Here is a 17,023-nt window from a genome sequence, read left to right on the forward strand (position 1 = left end):
ACACTGCTATATGCGTGTGTGTGTATGTGTGCATATATGTGTGCATTGTATGTGTATGTTTATGCATGTGTATATATGCATGTACATGTGTGCGTGCATACATATGCATGCATATGTGTGCAGTGTGTGTGCATGTGTATGTGTGTGTATAACTGTGTGTACACACACATGTGCATGTCTGTGTGTGTGCATTGCACGGATGTGTGCATGTATACACACAGGCATAATGGGCAGATGTGCGTGGATGTGCGCCCATCTGCCCTGGCCTTGGGGTTCCCGCCAGGTGTGACTTCAGCTCCACCATCTGTGCTGTGCTCGGCAGGGAAAGCTGGATCAGCAGCGCTGAGCAGCGACTCACCTCCCATCCCTGACCAGGCCCCGCACACTTTGCACCAGCACACGCACCCACACACAGGCACACACATCGGCGTGCCTGATGAAGGTGGTAGAGCGCCACAGCCATAGGCCGCATTGCCAGGCCTCCCTGCCCTGCATCCCGACTACCACCCAAATGCAAGCCGCTCGGGCCAGCTGACACGTGACGGACGCCTTTGGGGAGAGAAGGAGCCCCCCAGAGATACAGTGTAGCCTGCCGATTATAGTGGACTTCACGGTCCACAAGTGCCTCTGCCTCTCGCAGGCTGTGCAGACAGGGAACCTGCACCTGACCCTGGGCCCAGGCCCCGCCCATCCTCAGCCCTCTGGGTCTCTTTTTCCAAATGAAAATATTGTTACAGTGTTTCTCTTTTCCCAGCATTATTGAGATGCAGTGACATGTAACATTGTATAAGTTTAAGATGCACAACGTGAGAATTGGGCGTTTGTTACACGGTGAAGTGATCCCCACAATGAGTTAGCACATCCGTCACCCACATAGTTCAAGCTTGTTTTCCCGGGATGAGAATTTTTAAGACCTTCTCCCTTTAGCAACTGTGAACACACAGCACAGCACTGTGAGCCAGTCAGCACGCTGCACAACAGTCCCCAGGAGGGAGTGTGTGACGCCACTGGGTGCTAAGAGTTGCGTGACGGCAGAGCATCAACGGGACGGCAGCCGGCGGGGCCGCGGCACACCCACCTCCCACGGCCGGCGCCCGGCTGCTCTGTGCCACACAGTTGGGGCACTCGGGCCACGGACAGTGCGTGGGCCCGCGGAAGAAGGCTGTTGGCTGCACCCGGGGAACTCGGACCCACCGCCATCAGTCCTTTCAAAGGACATTTTCTCATTTGCCTCAGGTAAAGCACTCAGAAACAGTGTAAGTAAATCAATGGCACTGCAAACATTTAAACCACTCCCTCATTGAACGGGATAAAGCTAATATAATGTTATGAAGTTTACAATAAATAAATGGAAAATAACTTGCCAACGCAGATATGGAAACTGTAATTCATAGAGTCAGAAAATCCATAATTAGCTCTAATGAATATTTAAAGTCAAAGTTTAACTAACTTTTTCAATGTTTAACCTACTCTATCAGTACGGTTCTGGGCCCCAGGTGTCACAGGACACGACGACATCTGAATGGAAACGCTCCCAGCCCTGCTGATGAGGACGCCGTGCTCCAGGGCCCTCTGACCACAGCTCCTGTCAACAGTGTGTTGGACACGTCTGGGAATATTGAGCCCTGGCCTGTTTTGCTAAAAACAATTAAAATACGTTTTACCTACTGATAAACTTGACTGTCAAGAGTGCCGCTGAGTCTCCGTTAGCGCGACGCGGCCCGGCAGGCACAGCAGGCAGGGGCCCTCGACACGCCTATGCAGTGCGGCCTCCGTGTGGGCACAGCGGGAAAAGCCAGCGTTCATGCACAGAGCTGAGCCCCTCGGGGCTCTGAGGCGGCTGCCGAAGACCAGAGACGGCCGGGCGGCCGCCCAGGAAGCTCAAGCTCCTGTGGAACGTGGAATGTGGAACGTGGCAGGGATGGGCTCAGGGACAGGCTGTGGCCTGGAGGCCCCAGTCCCCACCCCCTGGGCATCCACGGGAATGAAAGCTGCTCAGTAGGCAACTCAACTGAAGCAGCTGCTGCTGAAAAGGCAGCGTCTGTAAAGCTGTTCAAACCAGCACCAGCCCCATCACAGCTCAGGGGATGCGCTGGGGGGAACAGTCGCACCTCACCCTCAGTTTGCCTTCAAGTTGAGCTCTGAGAGCAGCCAGCCGCTCTGCAAACACAGCCGACCTGGGACGCTCACGGGCGCTGAACACACTTGGACAGAAAGTGACGAGTGGCACAGAGGGCATACAGTGCAAAGCAACTGGCGGGCGTGCCCACCAGGGACGGGCGCCCCCTGAAGGTGTGACTCGGGGTGTGGGGTGACTCAGGGGGCGCAGCAAGAGGAAAGGACACACCTTGGCAGAAACACCCCCATCACCTTCTATTTGCAAACAGGTCAAACGCCCAGTGAACTATTGTTTCCGCACCTGGTCAGCCGCCAAAGTACACATCATTAACCTGCTGGCCTTTGCATCCGGCTTCCCCGGAGACAGAAAATTCCTGACACTCAAACCAAACCAACAGAGCCGGACGGGCCCACGGGAACACACTTTTCTTGCCCAGATACTATGAAGGCGGAGCATACACATGCTTCTCACGTATGAGCCCACGGTGGGAACGGACCCCTTGCCTGTGTCACCAACCTCCCTGTGAACCTGTCGGCAGCTGCCCATTTCCGACAGCGCCGTGGGGATGGCCGGGTCTGAGCTCCATGCAGCCTGTGGGCACTGAAGGAGCTTTCCTCCTAGAAGTCACAAGGGGACACAGACCACCTTGTGGGTCCCGAGGGCCAGGGTGGGGGCTCCCTTGTGAAGCCAGCGGCGTGTCCTGCTGCCAGGGGCAGGGGACAGCACAGCAGGCAGCCGGGAAGGCCGCCACCTCTGTCCAGCGCCATGTGGAATTTGGCGATTCTTCGTGATTCCTAGATGGCGCTACATCACATTGTTTCTATGGATAAAGCGTTTTCAATTCATTATTTAACAAAAATAAAATTCATGGATCTGTGCACAGGATAAAGAACTTCCTAAGATACTGTTGGTAACCAACCCTCAAGTCTGCAACAGAATAGAGAAGGTTAGCGGACCTGAGTTGGAATCGATAGTTGGAATGAATCACGGCTGGAAACGCCTCTGAATCTGGAGTGATGGTCCCTCATTTGGCCCACTGTGCGCCCAGCAGGGGCACACAGGCTCCAAGGACACAGGCCCCAGATGAGCGAGGCGACCTTGCACACCGGCACGTGGCATGGAGGGAACGGGAGAAGCACGCTCAGCTGGGCCCGTACGTCCTCTCGGGGTCAGCGGCCAACATGTCCTCTCTGAGAACAGCCGAGCCTGATGCTGTGGATGCCCCGAGGCCATGTGTCTGACAGGCACAGCGGCTGTGAGTCTCTTTCACACATCTGTGTCCCCTGTGAGATGGGAAAAATGCTAAAACATTCAGCTGCAGTGACCGGAGCGCGCTGGGGACGCAAGTCCAGGGAGATGGGTGCATCCCATGAACTCAGCACCCACGTTTCACACCCAAGGGCACATCTGTGCGTGCACATGCAGAGCTCGCTCCCAGGACGTATGCACAAAGGTGTACTGCCAGCACTTCCGGAAACTCCACTGACGAAAACAACCCTGGTCCTCACCAGGGAAGACGGAGAAATGGCTCACAGAGGAGTGAGTACAGCCAGGAAAACAAACCCCAGCGCCAAACCGCACAGGGGCCGCAGAGCTGAGAAAAAGGGGCGCTTCTACAACTCCAGAGCATGGCGCCAAGATAAACACATCAGCAGAAGGAGCTAACCCAGAGAAGTGCACTGTGAGGGTTACGTGTGTATCAGAAGAGGAACAAAATGACAAATGCAAAGAAAAAGGTGAAGTTATCTGGGGCGGTAAGTGGGAGGGGCTAAGGCAGGGACACCACAGAGCTCAGTTACTGTTCTGCAAATATCTTAGCTTGCATGGGACTTCAGAGGTGCTCACTGCACACTGCACTCCCAAGGCCACTGCCCCTTCTCCCGGAGATGGCCACCACCTGACCAGCAGTGACCAAGGGGAAAGGCAGCATGTGGCGGGGTCTTGGAGCCCTCAGGCCATCATCTCTGCTTTCCTCTCAGAAACTTGCTTTGTTTTCTATGTAGAGTTACGTTTTAGGGATGCTCAGTGTTGAGACATGTGACCTCAGTTCTGATGCTTCATAATAATGCAACATACAAAAATACTGCAGCTTGTTTATGCACACGTCTGCTGGACATGCACACGTCTGCTGGGCATGCACACTGTGCTGGGCATGCACACGTCTGCTGGGCATGCACACGTCTGCTGGGCATGCACACGTCTGCTGGGCATGCACACGTCTGCTGGGCATGAACACGTCTGCTGGGCATGCACACGTCTGCTGGGCATGCACACGTCTGCTGGGCATGCACACGTCTGCTGGGCATGAACACGTCTGCTGGGCATGAACACGTCTGCTGGGCATGAACACATCTGCTGGGCATGCACACGTCTGCTGGGCATGAACACTGCTGCCAGTGTTTTTGCTACTACGCCTGGTGCTACAATGACCATCCTCGAGCACACATGTGCGTGTAGGTGTCACACGTGCGTGTAGGTGTCACACGTGCGTGTAGGTTTCACAAGTGCGTGTAGGTGTCACATATGCGTGTAGGTGTCACATGTGTGTGCATGGCTACGACATGCGGGCAAAGTTTCTGGTCACAGTGACGGGCCTCGTCCACAGGCGTCACCAGGTTGCCGTGACACCCACATCTCCACCAGCGGTGGGGGAGGGCAGTGCCTGGTGCCCCATATCCTGCCAGGACCTGGTGCCAGCAGACCTTGATCTGTGCCAACTGGAGGCGTGTGAAATTATACGTCATCGTGTTTAATCTGATTTCCATTATATTAGCATAGTTGAGCATCTCTTTTTAAGATGATTGGAAATTTAAGTTTCTCCTGTGAACTTCTTGGTCATATCTTTTGTCCATTTTTCCTACTGATCTTTTTCTCATTTTGTAGGTTTTTAAAATTTTTACATATATGCTGGAATTATTTCTTTGTCTATTACTTGCATTACAAAGAGTTTCTCCCACTTTGTACTGATCTCATCAATCTTTTCATGGCACCTTTCGTTAAACGAGAGTTGTGTGTGTTTTTTTAGAATGTTGACTTTTTTTTAAATTAAATTTATTGGGGTGACAATTGTTAGTAAAATTACATACATTTCAGGTGTACAATTCTGTATTACATCATCTATAAATCCCATTGTGTGTTCATCACCCAAACGAGAGTTTTTAAAGTAGTCAAATTAATCAATATATTCCTTTATGGTGTATGCCTTTATGTCTTATTTGGAAGCCGTTTCTTAATCTGACTCCACAATGATAGTCTGTATTCCCAAGTAGCAGTCATAGGATTGTGTTTTCCCGTTTAGGTTTCCACAACAGGGACATACTTCTTTGTGTGTGTGTGTGTGGGGGGGGCGGGGCACAAGGTAAAATCGAGTGTTGTTTTGTTCCAGATGGAATGGCACACTGTCAGGTCCCCTGCTGTGTATGTCTCCACTCTCACATGCCACATTTCCACCTAGCTGGGGGTCTCGATTCTGTCCCACTGCTCTATTTTCCTATTGTAGAATAAGCGTTGATACTTAGTAGCGTGAGCCCCACTCTGCTTTCCTTCACAACTGCTGTGGTTACTTTTGGCCCTGGTGTTTCCTTGTGACACTTCAGAACAGCTGCCAGTCACACCCAGAACACCCTACTGGGCTGCGATCATCGGGGCAGACACTGCAGGTTGCCCCGATGGCTGGCTTGGGGAGAGCTGACATCTTGGTGACATTGCGTCTTCCTCCCCAAAAACACATATTGAGATTTAAAAATGTCTTATAATATTTCATAATTTTCTTCATAAAGGTCTTGAAGATCTCTTGTTAGATTCATTCTTAGGTATTTTCTAGTTTCTGTTGCTATCAGAAAATATATAATTTTAAACCACCATTGGTTAAGAACCATTTGTTCCTAGCCAATAAAAATGCTATGGATTTTTGTATATTAATCTTATATTCAGCAACCGTGCTCAGCTTACTTTTAGGTCTAATAATTACAGATTATCTGTGATAAATTTTGGTTTGTTTCTTCTTCACAATCCTTACACCGTTTCTTCCCTTTCCTTTTCTGTCTTGTTGCACTGCCAGACGTTCTGGGTCCACGCTGAACTGAAGAGCCCGTCTCTGTGCTGAGAACGACTCGTGTGTACTGGGGCGGGGGTGCTGAGGACAGGGCAGCAGAGGACAGACGTGAACATGGGATTTGCTGGTAAACTGAACATGGGCACCTAAGAAAAGGAGGGTCAGAGATGAGCATGGAGCTGAGGGGCTGCCGTTTCCGAGGCAGAGGAGACCAAAGCAGGCGCGGGATTTGGGGGGAAATGAGGACACTGGGACAGACCTGTCGGCTGAGATGTCTGTGGGACATCCAAGTGCACACGCCACACAGGGACTTGGATTCATGTCTGAAATGAGAAGGGTCTTTTTTGACTTGTCTGTGAAGGCTGGTGTTTGAAGCTGTGCCAGTGCTGACGGGAAAGAAGAGCCCTGGGGCTCCACGGGTCAGCGGGCAGCCACAAGGCATCATCAGAGCCCCACACAGGGCGGGGCTGCCCAGGGTGGGGCACAGGTGGTCGCAGGGCGTTTCTGGTTGGGTTGGTTGAGGGAGGGACTTGCTCTAGAGATTTTCAAGTGTGGAGCCAGCTTTGCACTCCTGTCTCCAACCCATTCGGTCATGATGCATGTTTTGGGTCCTGTGGGGTCTGCTCCTAACACTCTTGTCAGCTTTGTTTCTGTTCTCAGCACCCAGTGAAATTATTCTAGGCCGAGTCTCCAAAAACATCCCACTGGCAAATCCAAAGGATACGCTTCATGACACGTGGCTGCTGAGCAGCGTGGGACACCTGTCCTCCCCCCCTTCAAGCACCTTTATTTCCGGTTTCTGGACACCACTCTCCGCCTCTCTGGAATCTCCTTCTCCAGGTGACAATGACACACTGGATCTGCTCAGGGTCCTCCCCGAAGCTTGGCCCCTCCCTCTGTGGTGGCCTCACCCCCCCATCCTCCTCTGTCTCTCACATGCATAGCGCTGGGTCCCCCTGCAAGGCTGCCCCGCGGGCCTGGGGCAGCAGTCCCCACGTGGACGTCTCTTGCACAAGGAGGCCAGTCCCTCTAGGCCCAGGACCTTCCTGCATCGCTCACCCTCTGCTCCCACTGCAAACTGCAGGTCCCTCTAGATGCCTCCAGCAGCGTCCCCAGCACATCACCCCCCAAACATCCGTTGCTCTGTGACTTCCGTGATTCCAGAACCACTATCTGTCTCCAACCTTCCACTTCTCTGCGCTCCCACTACCCACGCCAGCGAGGCCTCCATCATGGACCCCTGCTCCCTCCACTGCTACCACCCCTTTCACCTCTTCACCAGATGCTAAGGCGACCTTTGAAAACAGGAGTCTGGTCCTGTCACTCCTCTGCTGTCCAGTGACTCCGGCGCGGGCCTGCTCTCCCACATCCCTCACACGCCACGCCCAGCTCACAGAGCTCCAGCCACACTGGCCCCTTGAGTCTGGAGAAAACCCAGTTCTGCCATCATTAGGTTGTTTCCCTGCTTTGCCTTCCCCCTTTCAGTTTCTTCTCACACGACTCCCAGCAGATGTAGTCTCTATGGAAATGCTGCCTCCTCCAAGCAGCCCTCCTGGACTGCTCTGCACAGAGCCACGGCAGCACCAGCACAGGGCCCATCCTCTTGCAGCGCTGCCCCCTCTGGCTGCTTGTTTGCTTCCTGCCATCGGTCTTCTTTACTGGGAGGGGAGGGGAGGTCCTCGAGGATGGACTGGACACCTGGGTCACCAGAGCAATACTTGGTGTACGGCAGGAGTTTAAGGCATCCGGTCAAATGAGCGCGGAGGTGGCACAGCCACAGAGCAGCTGCCATGCAGTCAGGGGCCAGCGAGCAGGCCTGGGCTGGGTTTCGAAGGGCGGCCTGTACGTCGCACCCTTTCAAGAAGCTAAACACGGTGGCAGAAAATAACACGCTCTCCACCAACGGGGCTACTGTTTCAAAGAGGAAACCCGAGACTCCTGGGTCTAATACAATTTAATAGATTGAGTAATAAATCAAAGCAAAGTTACCATAACGTTCATTAGATTATAAACAATAATAAATGAAACAAAGCTTTTGTTTAAATCAATGTAACGCTTCATTGATCTTTTCCTGGGTAATAAACTCATGGACGGCCAACGTAATTGGATGAGGCGGCGTTACTGCTCATTCCGTCCCATATTATCCAGAAGGGGAGCATGTGGGAAAGGCCGCATTCAGCATGTCACTGTCACAAGGGCCGCCCACTCTCTCCAAGCAGCGTTGGGACCCTCCAAAATGAGAGCTGACTTATTTACAAAGCACTGACTTTCCAATTTCAGCTTCCGGGCTAAACATGGAATGACGGCACAAAGGTGTCCCCCCGTCTGACCCTCACCACCAAGCCCCTCTCCAGGCTGGCTGCTCACTTGAGAGATGCACGTATAATTTCATTTTGTCTCCTGTCCAACAGCCGACATTAGAAGTTAATTAAATTGGTTGTCCATTGTGTTCATCTACTTACAAAGTAAATGCTATTCTGTTCCTGAATTAAAGAGCATTTTATAAAGCGTGTACCATGGGAGCTGGCATGCTGTGCACTGGGGCGCTGAACCCTGTCACAGCCCCTGGTTGCACTGTCCCCAATTAGGCAGCCCGGCACAAGGCCAGGCAAGACACAAGTCATCCTGACAGGGAGGGTAAACACTGCAAGCAACAGCCACTTACTGTCTCGTGTGGCCGGCCATAAATCCAGCAGATTGATGTGCCTGTTAACAAACCGCACGAATCGCCACAGTGAAGCGCAGATCAACACAGCGAGAGGGCCTCGCCCATGGGCTGCTGCACACACCCTGTGAGGGTGCTGATGGCGAGCGAGGGCTGACCAGGTCCGCAAACTGCAGGGGACACGCACACTGCACCTTGTCTGGGGGCACGGTCACCACGCGGCTTCAGCACCGCCATTCTGAGAGAACTCACTCACTCGTTCACAGACAACCTCGGCATCTCCTTCGTGCCATGCTGGCAGGTGTCTGAGAAGCGTCACTCAGCAGTGGCCCAAGAGCGAGACGGGTGACGGGACAGTGACGGGTGCTCCACACGAAGGCTCAGCTTCTGAACACGGGCACGTCCCCAGGATGCCCTGATAGACGGGCAGGTGCATGCGGGCAGCACTCGGGGACGACGCCCAGCTTTCTGCCAGGCCGGCCCGAAGTGGCCGCTGCCATCACCTGGGACTGGGGGTGCGGGGGGCTGTGGAAGGAAGGCGTCCAGCTCTGGACAAGCGGAGGCTGGAATGGCCATAAGACACAGCAGGGTGACTTCAAAAGGTGGCTGCACATACAGGTCTGGTGTCCAGGACAGGCCTGGGTGCACATGTAGACGGGGGGGTCCAGTGGGGACAGTGTCCGTGCCAATGATGCTGAGCTCACTGAGGGCAGTGGAGCCAGAGGCAGGGCCAAGGGCTGGACCAGGGACACCACCAGGAGGGGCTGCGAGCAGGTGACTGAGCCAGGGGAGAGACTGGCAAGGGTGGTCAGTGTGGACATGGGTGGTCAGTGTGGACATGGGTGGTCAGTGTGGACATGGGCGGTCAGTGTGGACGAGGGGCGGTCAGTGTGGACATGGGCGGTCAGTGTGGACATGGGGTGGTCAGTGTGGACATGGGGTGGTCAGTGTGGACGAGGGGCGGTCAGTGTGGACGAGGGGCGGTCAGTGTGGACATGGGCGGTCAGTGTGGACATGGGGTGGTCAGTGTGGACATGGGGTGGTCAGTGTGGACGAGGGGTGGTCAGTGTGGACATGGGGTGGTCAGTGTGGACGAGGGGTGGTCAGTGTGGACATGGGGTGGTCAGTGTGGACGAGGGGTGGTCAGTGTGGACATGGGGTGGTCAGTGTGGACATGGGGTGGTCAGTGTGGACGAGGGGCGGTCAGTGTGGACGAGGGGCGGTCAGTGTGGACATGGGCGGTCAGTGTGGACATGGGGTGGTCAGTGTGGACATGGGGTGGTCAGTGTGGACGAGGGGTGGTCAGTGTGGACATGGGTGGTCAGTGTGGACATGGGGTGGTCAGTGTGGACATGGGGTGGTCAGTGTGGACGAGGGGTGGTCAGTGTGGACATGGGGTGGTCAGTGTGGACGAGGGGTGGTCAGTGTGGACATGGGGTGGTCAGTGTGGACGAGGGGTGGTCAGTGTGGACATGGGGTGGTCAGTGTGGACATGGGGTGGTCAGTGTGGACGAGGGGTGGTCAGTGTGGACATGGGGTGGTCAGTGTGGACGAGGGGCGGTCAGTGTGGACATGGGGCGGTCACTGTGGACATGGGGCGGTCAGTGTGGACGAGGGGTGGTCAGTGTGGACATGGGGTGGTCAGTGTGGACGAGGGGTGGTCAGTGTGGACATGGGGTGGTCAGTGTGGACATGGGGTGGTCAGTGTGGACGAGGGGTGGTCAGTGTGGACATGGGGTGGTCAGTGTGGATGAGGGGTGGTCAGTGTGGACATGGGTGGTCAGTGTGGACATGGGGTGGTCAGTGTGGACATGGGGTGGTCAGTGTGGACGAGGGGTGGTCAGTGTGGACATGGGTGGTCAGTGTGGACATGGGGTGGTCAGTGTGGACATGGGGTGGTCAGTGTGGACATGGGTGGTCAGTGTGGACGAGGGGTGGTCAGTGTGGACGAGGGGTGGTCAGTGTGGACGAGGGGTGGTCAGTGTGGACATGGGTGGTCAGTGTGGACATGGGTGGTCAGTGTGGACATGGGGTGGTCAGTGTGGACATGGGGTGGTCAGTGTGGACATGGGTGGTCAGTGTGGACATGGGGTGGTCAGTGTGGACATGGGTGGTCAGTGTGGATGAGGGGTGGTCAGTGTGGACATGGGTGGTCAGTGTGGACATGGTGTGGTCAGTGTGGACATGGGTGGTCAGTGTGGACATGGGGTGGTCAGTGTGGACATGGGTGGTCAGTGTGGACATGGGGTGGTCAGTGTGGACATGGGTGGTCAGTGTGGACGAGGGGTGGTCAGTGTGGACATGGGGTGGTCAGTGTGGACGAGGGGTGGTCAGTGTGGACATGGGGTGGTCAGTGTGGACATGGGGTGGTCAGTGTGGACGAGAGGTGGTCAGTGTGGACATGGGGTGGTCAGTGTGGACGAGAGGTGGTCAGTGTGGACATGGGGTGGTCAGTGTGGACGAGGGGTGGTCAGTGTGGACATGGGGCGGTCAGTGTGGACATGGGGTGGTCAGTGTGGACGAGGGGTGGTCAGTGTGGACGAGAGGTGGTCAGTGTGGACATGGGGTGGTCAGTGTGGACGAGGGGTGGTCAGTGTGGACATGGGGTGGTCAGTGTGGACGAGGGGTGGTCAGTGTGGACGAGGGGTGGTCAGTGTGGACATGGGGTGGTCAGTGTGGACGAGGGGTGGTCAGTGTGGACGAGGGGTGGTCAGTGTGGACATGGGGTGGTCAGTGTGGACATGGGGTGGTCAGTGTGGACGAGGGGTGGTCAGTGTGGACGAGGGGTGGTCAGTGTGGACGAGGGGTGGTCAGTGTGGACGTGGGGTGGTCAGTGTGGACGAGGGGTGGTCACTGTGGACATGGGGTGGTCAGTGTGGACGAGGGGTGGTCAGTGTGGACATGGGGTGGTCAGTGTGGACATGGGGTGGTCAGTGTGGACGAGGGGTGGTCAGTGTGGACGAGGGGTGGTCAGTGTGGACATGGGGTGGTCAGTGTGGACGAGGGGTGGTCACTGTGGACATGGGGTGGTCAGTGTGGACAGAGCAGTCAGTGAGAAGGACAGAAGCGGGGCAGGTGGTGTCTTAGAGGTGAATTGGGAGGAGGGAGTGGCCACTGGGGCTGCTCTGCTGACCCATCAAGGGCCTGCAGACAGGGTCTGACCCAGGCTTCCACAACTCAGAGGCCAGTCGTGATGGGGGCAGCCACATCCAAATGCTCAAAAGAAATCCTGGCTTGGGAATTCCTAACGCTTTCCATGGGTAGTTGTGGAGACAAGGCGGAACCTTGGAGAACTTCCCGTGTGGGGGAGGGTAAAGGTGTGGCGGTCTGGGCGCAGTCAGCACAGGAAGAGACTGAGAAGCGAGGGAGGGAGCCTGAAAGCCACCGCACCACCTCCTGCCGGACACGGGACACGGGTGATGCCGGCTGCTGAGGACACCGCCCGCCACCTTCTTAGGGGAACAGCAGGAAACGGTGACGGAGGCATCAGCGTCCCCACCGCTCTCCTTCCACACACACCCCGTTGCTTTTGCTCAACACATGGTCTGGGACCTCCCTTGCCAACAGGGAAACCCCCTGACTTCTGCCTGATTTCACACATTTCACGAGCCAACGCTCCAAAACAGGTGGGAAAACGAACTCAGGCCCCGGGAGGGTTCGTTTGGGGGGGGCCGCTGGGTGGGCAGAGCAGCCACGTTGCAGAGCTTAGTGTGCCCATCGCCCCCCGGGGCAGCAAGAGAAAAGCCGCAGACCTCGAGCTCCTTCGCAAGCTCCCGGATCATTTCCCAGTTTGCAGGACAGACATTTTCCTCCCAAATGAGATTCATGTGCAGTACGGGTGCTCTTTTTGGTAACTCACACTTTGCCAATTGGAAGTTTCAATAATGGGCAAAGAAAAATGTCAGTCTTAAAATAAGAACTAGTTTGAATTATGAAATTTATTAAGTCAGACTTTCCATGTCTAAATGATTACAAAAGTAAATCAATAAACTTTTATGCCAATTAAATTATGTGGAGAGTTTGCATCATAATTAAAACAGCTCTGACTTTTACCTTTTGTCTTTCAAAAATCATTAGCTTTTCAATTACAATTTCATTCTTACGAATGTTCTGGGGAAGCAGGTTATATGCATTACAGATGGAGGATAATTAAAGTAAAATGCACTTTAAAGATGGCAATATGCAGCACAAGCTGTTTACAAAGCGTCCTCTACCATTAGGAAAGCTCGGGGCACATAAAATGCTTCCAAAAAGGTTTAATTGATTTTTAAATTTCAATTATATTGGGAAACTGCCATGTACTTCTGTTTCAAATAATTGAACTCAGTCCCTTTTCCACAGAAATGCTAGCACAGCAGCACCTGTCCAGGCCGTGCTGACGGGACCCCAGTTCTCCAGGCCACACAGTTCTCAGTATTTCCGCTCAACACGGCAAAGCCTGGGACATGGAGCCCACTGGCCACCATCGGCCCGCGTGCTGTGGTTCCTGGTGAACGCAATGCCCTCATTTAAAACGCCAGAGGTTTTCTATTCTCCGCACCAACACTCCCTCCCGCTTGCCGCATCCACCATCTCACAGCCCCTCGTTCTTCCTGCACCCCAACTCGCCTTCTGGTCCTGTTCTACCTGCCTGGCGTGGGGTCTGCAGGTGACAGATTCTCCTTGGTTTCATGGAATGAAAATATTGATTTCACCTTCCTTCTTGAAAGTATTTTGCTGGACAGAGTTCTATGGTGGCAGTTTCGTTTGGGGACACAGGACCCCATGCTCCTCTGGCTGTCACTGTTTCTGGGCAGGGAGCTGTCTGCTTAACTGCTGCCCCGTCAAAGGTGTTCTGTCTTTTCCCCACGGCAGCTTTTACTATCCTCGTGTCTCTGGTTCTGTTTGGTTTACTGTGATCACTCTGGGATTGCTGTTCTTTCTGTTTGTGGCTCACTGGGATTCTTGGGTTGGTGTAGTGAGGCCTCCCACGCACTGGAAAACTGCCATTTATCATCTCTTCAAAAATAACTTCCGATCTCCCCGTCTGCTTTCTTCTCAGGCTCCAATTACACATTTGTTAGACCACACAGCTCTGTCTCACTTCCCACCCCATCCTATTGTCTCTCCATGGTTCGTTTTAATATTTCCTTCTGGCCCAGATGAAGTTCTTTAAGTCTGTCTTTGGCTCTGTGATTTCTGCTACGTGATTTGGGCAAATACATCCACCAGTAAAGCTTCAGCCCCCCGTTTGTAAACTGGGCATGTATCACCCAATTCTTTCTACGTGAAGGCCTGTGGAGAGAGCACACACACGGTGCAGTGTCTGCCACAGCAGCCACTCGAAACGTAGCTCTCGCCCTATGGTCTTGCCTTGAACTAGGACACCCTCAAGTCTCAACCTCCCAAACACCTGTCCTCCAGCTTTAAAACCCAGCGTGTCCTCGATCAGCCTCCAAATCAATGAACCCACCGTTGACCATCACCCCACTGCGTCCCTTCTCCAGCCCAGCCCCCCTGAGTCCCTCTTCCAAGAGCGAGCCCTGTACAGCGGTCAGGACCCAAGCTCCAACCCTGCTCTGCCTCTTCACGTTGCTGAGCCTCTCTATGCCTCAGTTTCTCCATCTGTAACACTGGAAGATGATCAAAGTACCTTCCTCAGAGGCTCGGAGCCACCACTGGGCGCTGGGTGGAGGCACACAGGACGGTGTTAACAGCTCAGTGTTAGCGATTATTCAGTGGGTGATGCTATGATTTCCCACCATGCCATGCCCTTCTCACACCAGAACAAGGACAGCAGGGAGGGGCAGCGGCCAGCGAGGCCTCCTCCTGCCAACGCGGAGAGGCGGGGCCTCAGTGTCCACCCGTCTCTGAATCACCTGCACGTTGACCACTGGCCACCACCTGTCGTGTGGCCCCAGCCATAAAGAAGGGTATAGGAGGCTCCGTGCGCCCACAGTCCACGTCACGGGCCACCTTTCCATCATCTGAAGGAAAGACCTCTGCCTCCTCACCTCCCTTCTAAGGCCAAGTCACGGCCAGCCCTTCCGGGAACAGCTATCTCCCACTAACGGCCTTGACATAAATCAGACCCACTGACAGGACTGCGGGGCAGTGACACCCGTCAACAACCCCTCTGTGCTCACTCTCCCCACTTTGGCACTGCTACCCTGATACACAGAAATCTGTCATGTTCCTTAAAATGGAAAAGAGGAGAGAGTGGTGTTTCCACAAGGCCGGGAACCGAGTGGAGACATGGGGTCGAGAGGTTTTCCCCACAGAGAGGGGGACGTGCTGGCATGTGTGTTTGCTGGTGGGACAGTCGGCACAAAGGGAAGCGCCAGTGATGAGGGTGGGGGACTCGTGATGGAACCTCCTAGTAGGCCAGTGGGGACTCAGAGTCACACAGGTCGGTGAGCTGCACAGCACCAGTCTGCAGGTGACCCTCTGACTGCGCCCTCCCTCAGGGACCACGTCACACAGTGGGTCTGGTGGGAATGACAACCAGCCAGGATACAGTGGGAGAGGCTGTCACACAGGTCGATGGTGGCGGGAAAAGGACAGGACTGGGAGTGATGAGGGGACATGGAGGCCACACAGAAGGCAGATCAGGTGGGCCGGGGGGTGGGGGGACTGCAGCAATGGCAGAGACCTTTGGGGGGAAGAGATGTGGGAGGGGCTAGAGGCCCAGGGGGCAGGGCCATGAGGGGAAGGAGGTGGGGCTGAGAAGGGCTAGAAAGGGACAGGCAGAGCCACGTGGGGAGACTGGAGGGACGGCAGGGACCCCTCCGACAGGGACAGAGGATGCTACGAGAGCTGGCGGCCGTGGGCGCGATGCCGTGGGCGCAGACCCCAGCTGCACACTCACGAGATCAAACGTAACCGCAGCCCCAAGTCAGCCTAGAATGTGCAACACACACCTTGGCACCGAGACCTGATGAGGAACAGTGCAGGCAGGAGAGGGCTGGGTCCAGAGACGACACACAGCAAACGCGCAATTAGAGCGAGGAAGAGGGAGAACACGGTAGAACAAAGCTACTCGAGAACTCAAGGTCAAAGACTCCAGCATGGAATCCCAAGATTGCCAGCAAATTGCACCACACGTGCCTGTTCTCCAAGCGCCTGGTGGGACACGCTCACCTCAAGGGGGCTCCTGATGTCAGCCACGCAGGCTGTGCCTTCACTCGCATGGTGGTGACACTAAGGCTGTTTCACAAGCACAGGACAGGAGGTTGCCCCCTGCTTTCCAGGAAGAGGCTGGGCCAAACTGAGCGCCTGTCTGTCCCCGGGAGTGTCCCCTAGGGTGGTGGCTTCCAGTTACACAATGGGTCACTGAAGCTCCACTTCCTCTCCCTATAGAGATGTAGCAGCGAGTCTCAGAGCGCTTGCGTGGGCAGCAGAGGCCACAGCGGGTGGGGTCCCGCTGGGCACAACGCGACCTGCGTCTCTGCCTTTCTGTGTCTCTGGTTCCCCAGCTGTAAGATGGCGGACATTGTGGTCAGGTTTTCAGGACAATCCCGGCAAACAGGAGGTGCCCAATAAGACCGAGTTGTGGCAGTGACACGTCAGAGCACGGCGGTGTCTAAAGGGGCACAAGTCATGCCAGTGGTGTCAGTAAGGGCTGAAGATCACTGAGCTGTTCCGAGGAAATGACATGGACAACAGGCTTTAAGTGACACAAGAGAAACGACAAGGCGTCTAACACCCCTGTGCAAACTACGTCTCTCTTGAAAAGAAATAGCAGCGTTTCTTCATTTCCCTGATAAAGCTTTCATTAAATCTCCAACCTGCCTTTTAAAATAAAGCCATTATGGACAGTGAGCAGGAATTTCATCATTCCCCACTGAGCCATGAAATCAATCACGCAAGTTTTTATTACGTAACCTCTGAAGACGGAACCGGTCTGCGGTTAACGGATCTGATGGCAGCCAAAAGAAGTCCACAAACGTGCTTCTGAGAAAGAAATTTCCGCTCACGCCCTATTCTCTACCGAGCAGCAGCTACACAGTTCCAGGATGTAGCTTTGCAAAACAATCCCAAGAAAACTTAAAACTGAACTGAAAAGACAGGCAACGAGCCATTACTTCCAGGACAAAAATGTGACTCTCATGTCATCTTGTTGAAAAAAGGGATCAGTGACACTTAAACCTGGGATTTGCCTTTGGAATTTTTCAAAAATGAAGTGTGAGGAACGGCTGCAGGAGCT

General features: G+C 54.4%; 1 protein-coding gene across 2 annotated transcripts in view; it reads right to left on the reverse strand.

The window, feature by feature from the left end:
* The window catches only part of INPP5A (inositol polyphosphate-5-phosphatase A), a 168,943-nt gene that overhangs the window by 67,497 nt on the left and 84,423 nt on the right, over positions 1-17,023 (reverse strand). The gene's annotated exons all lie outside the window — the stretch shown is intronic.

The sequence above is a fragment of the Rhinolophus sinicus genome, chromosome 15, assembly GCF_057876585.1.
Source record: "Rhinolophus sinicus isolate RSI-liver-muscle chromosome 15, RSI-T2T, whole genome shotgun sequence".
In the NCBI taxonomy this organism is placed as follows: Eukaryota; Metazoa; Chordata; class Mammalia; order Chiroptera; family Rhinolophidae; genus Rhinolophus; species Rhinolophus sinicus.